General features: G+C 48.1%; 1 protein-coding gene across 1 annotated transcript in view; it reads left to right on the top strand.

Annotated features, from left to right (window-relative positions):
- Positions 1-439: 439 nt before the first annotated feature.
- C17H7orf50 (chromosome 17 C7orf50 homolog) overlaps positions 440-8,479 on the top strand; it is a 124,174-nt gene continuing 116,134 nt past the window's right edge. Inside the window, exon 1 of the mRNA XM_059155216.1 lies at positions 440-514. The gene's annotated coding sequence lies outside the window, so the exon portion shown is untranslated. The remainder of the gene's footprint in view (positions 515-8,479) is intronic.

The raw sequence follows: 8,479 nt of genomic DNA, 5'->3' as shown, positions 1-8,479 counted from the left end.
CCCTAGGCCCCCAGGGGCTCCGAGGCAGCGACAGTCACCCCACTAGAGCACCTGCCAGCCACGTGGGGCCGCCCGGGAGACCCCTAAGCCGAAGACCGCCTCCTGGGGGCTTCACCCGGGCGGCGTTCAAACATTGTGCACAGTTCCATGGTTGCAGCATCCTCAGTTCATACAAATGAATTGCGTTTAAGACGAATCTGGTGAGCGCAGGCAGACCTCTCGGGGTGGTCCGCCTGGGGTTCGACCAGAAATGGGATGCGGCGCCCTAGCCCTGGCTGCCCGCGTATGGGGCGTTGCTAGGCAACTCGCGGCTCCCGGCAACAGGCAGCGCCCAGAGATGACGCCAACAGCCCGCGTCCGCACTTGGACCAGCCCCCTCGCGGCCGCCGTATGCAATTGGCCGGCGGGCAGACGGAGGCGGGTCTCGGCCAATGGGCGACGCCGCTCCGGAGGGCAGGACCGTGTTACTAGGGCGGTGCGCCTGCCGGAAGCCCGCGGCGGCGGCCACGCGCAGGTGGGTGAGGTTGGCGCGGTCGGGGGTCAGGGGGTCGCGGGGCGGATTCCACGTGGGTGCGGGGACTCGGCGGTTGGCAGGAGGGACTGGCGGAGTCCCGCAGATGGCGCGCGGGGATCGAGCCGCCGGCTGCCCCGGGCTGTGCCCCCCGAGCCTGTCATTCCCTTCGCCACAAGCCGCCCCTTGACTAAATCGTGCGGTGGGCTCCGGCGCGTGCGCCTGCCCCAGGCCAGGGCTCGCGGCGGAACGACGCCACCTGGGACTCTCGCGTTCTGCGGGGACAGAATTAATAAGTAAGGTGGTGGTGGGCTTCTGCAGGGAAATGAGGCGGAGCACGGCGTGGAGAGCGGGCCGCGGCGGTGTCCGCAGACACGGCGGGTGAAGGGGCTCCGGGCGCAGCTGTAGCCACTGTGGCGAGAGCACAGGCCGGAGGGCGGGGGACAGGGGGCACGTCGGGCAGCCACGTGCGTCCGAAGGCCTAGGTGAGGTCGTGGACTCCTCCCCGAGCACAGTGGGAACCCTTGGGAGGGTGTCGGGCAGAGCCTGACTTGGGCATTCTCTGAGGCATTCCGCAGGCTGTGTTGGAAATGGACTGGAGGGGCAGGGGTGGGGGCTCTTGAGAAACGCAGATGGGAGGGTGGTAGTGGTACAGGGAGTGGAAGGGAGTCACTGCCCTCTGGACGTGCTTTAGAGACAGGCAAGCGGGGCTAACGGACACTGGAGTTGTGGGACACTACAGTCTTTTTAGCTTGAGCTAGAATCTGGATTTCCCCAGATGGCGGTTTGTTGAGAGGACAAATGCACAGGAAGATGGGTTTGTGGAGGACCATCAGAAGTATCCATGTTAAAAAAAAAAAAAAAGAAGAAGTATCCATGTTGATGCCTTGTGTTTGAGATGGTGTGTGAGGGAGTAGGTGATACAGTGTACTAATGCAGTTTAGGGAGAAGTTCGAGGTGGCCAGGTCCCCTGCCAATAGTTGGTGTTTAGAGCAGCACAGCAGGCTGAGATCAGTTAGCGGTTGAATGTAGGCAGAGAGGAAACTGGGCTCACAGACTGGAGGGAGCCCTTTAGTGCCGAGGGCCAGGGAGGTGAAGGTATAGGAGGAAAAGCAGGCGGTAGTGGGGTCTGTTTGGAAGCCAAGAGGAAAAAAGTATGTGGAGACAGAAGTGAGCATCAACTGTCAGATGCTGCTGTTAGGTCAAATAAGGTGAGTGCTGAGAATCTGCCATAAGGTTTCATGTCTGCGAGGAGCAAGCTGGACCGTAGTTTACTGTAGTTAAAGAGGTAAGGCTGGATTTCAATCAGTAATAACTGTTGCAGTAAGGATAAGAACTGCCTGAACTGAATTCACCTTGGATTTCTCCAGAGGTGACTGAGGGAATAGGGATGGGAAGGGGGAGCGGCACTTAGTAGACTTAGGAGGTGAAAAACTATAGAAGCTGGGGAAGGGGTGTTGGTCTGTGTGAAACCCATGTGGGTTTGCTAACTGGCACTTGTCAAAGGTAGGTTCCTACTCTTCCACAGAGCTGTTCGATGGGGCCCCATCATCGGGTGTCACAGCATTGACTTTTCTCAGGCAGGCACTTTTTAAGGGTGCTAGGGGCATCATAGGGATGGGGCCTTGAGCTGTTATTCAAGTTTATTCAAGTCTTTGAGGGCCAAGGTTGAGGACCGGTGGAGAGAGGAGCCTGGTTAGAGTTGGGTCATGGAGACAGTCTTTGTCCTTATGGTATGGTTGGTGATCTTGAGAACAGCTGAAGAGTGGCGGAAGCCTGGTGGAAGGGTATGGGAGGGAAAGGAGGGAAGGGGTTATGCAGTGCAGGTAGGTGGCTCTTGAGCAGGAGGAAACAGAAACGGGGTAAAGAGCATGTGAGATCAAGAGAGTGGGAAATTTTGGTTGAGTAGAAGGGAAGCTGGACCCGAGCAGGAGAGGAATTGTTCAGTGATGTGGCTGCGTAGGCAGGGCATGGAACCCAGCGCCAAAGTGGAGGGTTTGGCCTCCGTTGGAAAATGACAGGATCCATTGTAACAGGAGAAAAGGGTGGAGGGGTAGATGTGGGAGCTTGCAGAAGCTCCCTTCCAGTTGCTTTGATTTCCTCTGTGATCAGGAATTAAGGTCCTGTGAGAGAAGGGAGAAGACCTTGGCATTTTTAGAGGAGAGGCTTGTCCAGGTGAGTGGCTGGGGTGGGGAAATGTGGTAGGACCACCAGTGAGGCTGAAGGATTATTGGACCCTGGGGTGCTGGGGGTGGTGAGCTGCAAAGAGGGGCTTGGTGAGTGAGAAATTTGGAGCATTTGTAGTAACTGGGCTTCAAGTTTGGCATTTGGAGGAGGGAGAGGGGAGGGTAAGTACCAGGAGAGCAAAATCCAGAGGCTATTCTGTGTGGGTAAGTCAGAATGCAGACCAGTCTTGGATCAGAATGAACAAGAGCAAAGTCCCAGTCCCGGCACAGGAGCTGGGATTCTGCTCCTGGGTTCCCCGGACAGATTTCCTCGAGGGTTGTGGATTGTGAGGGCGCACACCCTCCTCCAGGGGCCCTTCCTTGCAGCCTGCCTGACAGGACACATCAGAGGTATCATGCTGTGGGTGATAGGGGGCATTAGGGCCTCTGGGTGGGGATTTCAGATTTAAGAAGACTCTTTTCCTATAGGCTGATTTATTTTTTAAAGATCCTATGGAGTTTCTTTTCAGCCCTGGAGACCCAGCAGCCTCAGCCCATTGGCGCTGACACTTCCTGACTAGTGACTGTAGCCAAGCCCAGATGGTTAGTTGGTCTCTGTGTGTCTGATGTGGGTCCTCAGCTTTCTGTTGGTGGAAGGGTTTGTTTGCTCCCCTGAAGACTTTTGAGCTGGTGTTTTAAAAGAAAGGTTGTGTTTCTGCTTTTGTTGTAGAAATTACAGAAAAGTAGAAGGGGGAAAACCATACTTGTAATTCTGACTCTCTAAAATGTTAATTTTTTTTTTTTAAGATTTCATTTATTCATTTGACAGAGAGAGACACACAGGGAAAGAGGGGACACAAGCAGCAGCACAGGGAGAGGGAGAAGTAGGCTTCTTGCTGAGCAGGGAGCCCGATGAGGGGCTCAATCCCAGGATTCTGGGATCATGACCTGAGCCGAAGGCAGATACCCAAAGACAGAGCCTCCCAGGTGCCCCAAAATGTTAATATTTTAATGTACTTCCTTCTAGTGTTTTTCTTCGTACAAACATATTATTTTTCCTACAAAAGGAGGGTCATATTGTACATATGTAGGTTTCCGCCCATCTTTTCCTTTTATGTCGTACCCTGAGCTCTTCCTGCCGTGACTGAGTGCTTGGTGTGCTCAGGGCAGCCGTACTCCTGTGCGTGAATGAGTCATTCATTTGCCTGGTCCCCTATTGTTGGATAGTTACAGGGTTTTCCGCTTTTTAATTGAAGAGGCGTTATCATTCCTTTACAGTGCCATTGTCGTCCTTATATTTGAATCTCAGTCCATGATTATTTCATCAGGATAAGTTCTAGAAGTGGAATTACGGGCTAAAGCACTTGATAAATGTTATGAAATTGCCTTTTAAAAGGACTGTGCCAATTTATTCTCCTGTCAGTAGGCATGATAATGGCCTTTTCATCATTCTCCGGCTAACCCTGAATAATAGAATTTCAAAAATCGTTTATATAAAAAAAGGCATTTTTAACCTATGCAATTAGCTAAGTAATACGTACATACAGCTGGAAACCTGCAGTGGTAGCAGGAGATGGAAAAGAACAGCAGCCCACGGCTGGGCTGGGCCATGCCGCAGAGGCAAGCATTGTCCTCGGTCAGCTTTGCAAACTGGGATCGCTTCCAGACATCCAGAGCACAGTGTGTGCCTTGGGTTTACCAGTTTTAGGCGTCATCTATTGGTCCGCCCCACTGATGGGTGCACCCCGGTTTCCTCACCCGAGTGCTGCCCTCAGCACTTAGCACAGGGCCTGGCACGCAGTGAGCGCTGGGTGAAGGTGGATGCTCACGGCCACCGTTGCTACGAATAGCTTTCCTGACACCCCTGCCCCCTCCTCCCGGCCCCGAGATAAGGGGAGAACTTAACGCTGGCGAAGCCTTATGAGCAGCTAGATGTTTTGCAGAAAAGCCTGTGAGGAAAAAGAAACGCGAAGGAGAGGTCTCAAGCTTTTTGAGGTCGGGGCACCAGGCCACTGAGCTGCTGCCGGCTTCAGAGGAAGGCGGCGAAGCTCCACCGCAGCTGCTTTCCTCGGTACCCTTCCTGGAGTCGTCAGGCAGCTCCTGGGGACACTGAGGAGTATTTGTTGGCTCTGGTTGTGCTGGAATGCTTGGACACGCTCTCGTGCCCCTCACAGCTGCTCTGAAATAGGGCTACTGCTAAGGGCAAAAAAAGGAAGAAGGAAAACTGGTACAGGGGCATCATATAGCTTAATTTATTACAGATCATTTGCGAGAGATTAGAGGGTTTTTCTTTCTTTCTTTGTGTGTTTTAGTGGTTCACAGGGCTCTGTGGCCATCACCGCAAACTGATTCCAGAACATTTTCCTTCTCCCAAAAGAAACCCAGTACTGTTCACAGTCACTCCCTACCCCTGTCCCCTTACCCCGAGCGAGCACCAGGCTACCTTCCTGTCTCTTTAATCACTCATTGTGGAAATTTCATATAAGCGAGATTATACAATCTGTAGTATCCTGTGACTGGCCTGTCTCACATAGCAGGATGTTTTCAAGATTTATCCAGTGAGTGCTTCAGTCCCCCGCTTTTTTGGCCAAATAATGTTCCATTGCCTGGGCGTACCACATTTTGTGATCTGGTTATCAGTTGTGGACGTTCAGGTTGTTGACACCTTTTGAATGTTATGACTAATGTTATGAACATTCAGGTTTGAATTTTTATGTGGTTGTGTTCATTTTCTTTGGTGGAGTTGTTGGGTCATATGGTAACACAGTTAACTTTTTTTTTTTTTTTTAAAGATTTATTTATTTATTTGACAGAGAGATCACAAGTAGACAGAGAGGCAGGCAGAGAGAGAGAGAAGCAGGCTCCCTGCTGAGCAGAGAGCCCGATATGGGGCTCGATCCCAGGACCCTGAGATCATGACCTGAGCCGAAGGCAGCAGCTTAACCCACTGAGCCACCCAGGCGCCCCCACAGTTAACTTTTTGAGGGTCCACTAGGCTATGGTACAATGTGGCTGTACCATTTTATATCCCACCAGCAGTGAAGAAGGGTTCCGAGTTTTCCACATCATCAATATTTATGATTATCTGTCTTTTTGCTTATAGCCAACTTAGTGACTGTGAAGTGGTGAGTCATTTGATTTACATTTCCCTAACGATGAATGATGTTAAGCATCTTTTCTTGTCCTCATTGGCCATTTGTATGTCAGCTGTGGGGTAATCTGTATTCAAGTTCTTTGTCCATTTTCAAATGGGACTGTTCTGTTATTGTTGTTGTTGTTGAGATACAAAAATTCTTCATACATGGTGTTCACAAGTCTCTTTTAAGTTATATGACTTGCGAATATTTTTTTCCAATTCTTGATATTGTCTTTGTACATTCTTGCTGACATCATTTGCAACACAAAATTTTCTAATTTTGAGAAGTTCACAATTTATGTTCTTTCTTCTACTTCTTATGTTTTTGGTGTCATACCTGAGTCTGTTGCCTTATCCAGCATCTTCAAAATTTACTCCTGTGTTTTAGCTCTTACATTTAGGTTTTTGATCCATTTTGAGTTAATTTTTGTGTTTGGTGTGAGGTAGGGCTCTCAGTTCATTCTTTTGCATGTGGAAGTCCAGGTGTCCCAGCACTGTTTGTTAAAAAGTCTGTTCTTTCCCATTAAATTGTCTTGGCACCCTTGTTGAAAATCACCATGAATGTAAGGAAATGTCGTTTTCTGTAACAAACATTGATTGTCTCAAAGTCAGGAGACACTGTCTCTTAGAACTATTAAAAGAAACCTTTTTATAATGTGGAAAAGTCTTTCTCTCTTTTTAGCAAATAGACTTAGTGATTAAACTTTTTAATGATAACTTACAGAATGAATAAAGATTTAACTTAACTTTTATGGCAACTGGTATGTAAATATTTGCTAAACTTTCCTTATTTCTCCAACGAGGTAATTGGCTGACAGAGTCCTTTGTCATTTCAAAGCCCTTGTGTCAACAGTCTCTTGTTCTTTCACGATTTCTTATTACACTGCTAATTGAAATTTGTAGCCTCTGGCTTTGAATACTTTTTTTAGATAAGGCTTAATTAAAGACTGTGGAGCTTGGAATTTTTCTGATTCTACAACAGTAAAACGCTTTCATTGTGCTGTAATCAGTCACAGCCCCATATGGGGCAGAGGGAGCCCTCCATGCTGGCGCTGTGTCCTCTTGGATGTGGCCCTATGATCACCTGTTTCCTGGGTGTTCCTCACAGCTTGATATCCCAGGTTCATCTTACACTTTACTTGCTCCAGACCAGCAATCTTAAGGAACTCTGCACCCCCCACCTGCACCCCTTTTATAAAATAGAGAATGCTATTTAGAACCCAAATCTGGACTTTTCATGTCTGCATTGCTTCTAGGCCCTTTACATTGTGATTACTCTATAGTTGCCCACCCCAGAATGCTTTCCCACTTCTGTTTGCCTTTGGGTAGCACTCACTGTCTTCTCATGGATCCTATATTTGCGTCCCCCCATAAGCATGTGAACTGTGTGTGGATAGATCTTTTGGACAGCCTGGCCTAGCCTAGAGCAGCTCATGGCCCGTGCTCAGCACCCTGCAGGTGGTGACAGAGTAACCGGCAAGTGACAACACAGGAGCGGAGCGTGCCTGCGGTGTGATTGCTGGGATTGCTGGGTGACGGTGTGTGCACGCTTATTTCTACCAGCTAATACCTTCATGTAGTTGTCCCCTTATGTCTCCGTGGAAGCAGTTTTGCTTTGGGGGGAAATTTACATTTCGGAACATCTGTTCAGAGAGGACAGGCTCAGGACATACCCAGTTCTTGGTCGCCTAGCTCTGCCTGTGCTACATGCTCTGTCCTTCACTGGCCTCCTGGAGGCCTCCTGCCACTGTGACTGTATCGCTGCCTGTCTGTCACCTGTGCTCACTTTCTTCTGTTTTATATTCTTGGCAACTCCATGTAAAAGTGTTTTCTCATTTACTTAAATACATAGGTCTGTCTTTCCCACTAGAAGGGAAGCTTCATGAAATCAAGGCTCTTATTTGCCGTGCCGCTTGCCCTGTGCTCAGCCTCTAGCACAGTGCCTGGCACAGAACTGGCTCTCAAAAAATATTTGCTGAGTTATATTTTTAATATCTTTTGATAGAGTCTAAAATGAATTCTGGTGTCAAGAGAAGAGAACATTGGGTTTCTCTTTACCTATATACACAGCTTTGAACAGTATGTCTAAAATTAAATTTAAAAAAATATAGACATAAGTATGCAATAGATACATGTATTATGTGTGTGTGTGTGTGTGTGTGTGTGTAAAATCTGGAATATGGAGGATGAAGCCACTGAGAGTGAGTTTAGGATAAATAAAATGAAATACGTTTTTATAATTTGTTAGGATAAAAGCTGTAGTTTTAGTGTAGGCTTGTAGGTAGAGTTTTAAAGGACTGGTATTAAAAAGTAACCTTTATTTTTTTTCCAATTATAAAACCTTGAAAATAAAAACTAAGCTTTAAATAAATAGAAAGTTCCTTGTAACCCCACCCCCAGATATAAATAAAGGTAAATGTTTTGTTTATATCCTTCAGACATTTTATATGTATGTATATATAAGTATGTGTATATATGTTTTTGTATATTTGTCTTATATACCTCCTCTATTACTGTTTTTTAAATATTTTTAAATTTTTTAAAAAGATTTTATTTATTGTCAGAAGAGAGAGGGAGAGAGAGAGAACACAAGCAGGAGGAGTGGCAGGCAGAGGGAAAGGGAAAAACAGGCTTCCCACTGAGCAGGGAGCCCAGTGCAGGTCCATC

The sequence above is a fragment of the Mustela lutreola genome, chromosome 17, assembly GCF_030435805.1.
Source record: "Mustela lutreola isolate mMusLut2 chromosome 17, mMusLut2.pri, whole genome shotgun sequence".
Taxonomy (NCBI): domain Eukaryota; kingdom Metazoa; phylum Chordata; class Mammalia; order Carnivora; family Mustelidae; genus Mustela; species Mustela lutreola.
The sequence above is the reverse complement of the archived record's forward strand: the minus strand, read 5'-3'. Positions and strand labels throughout refer to the sequence as shown.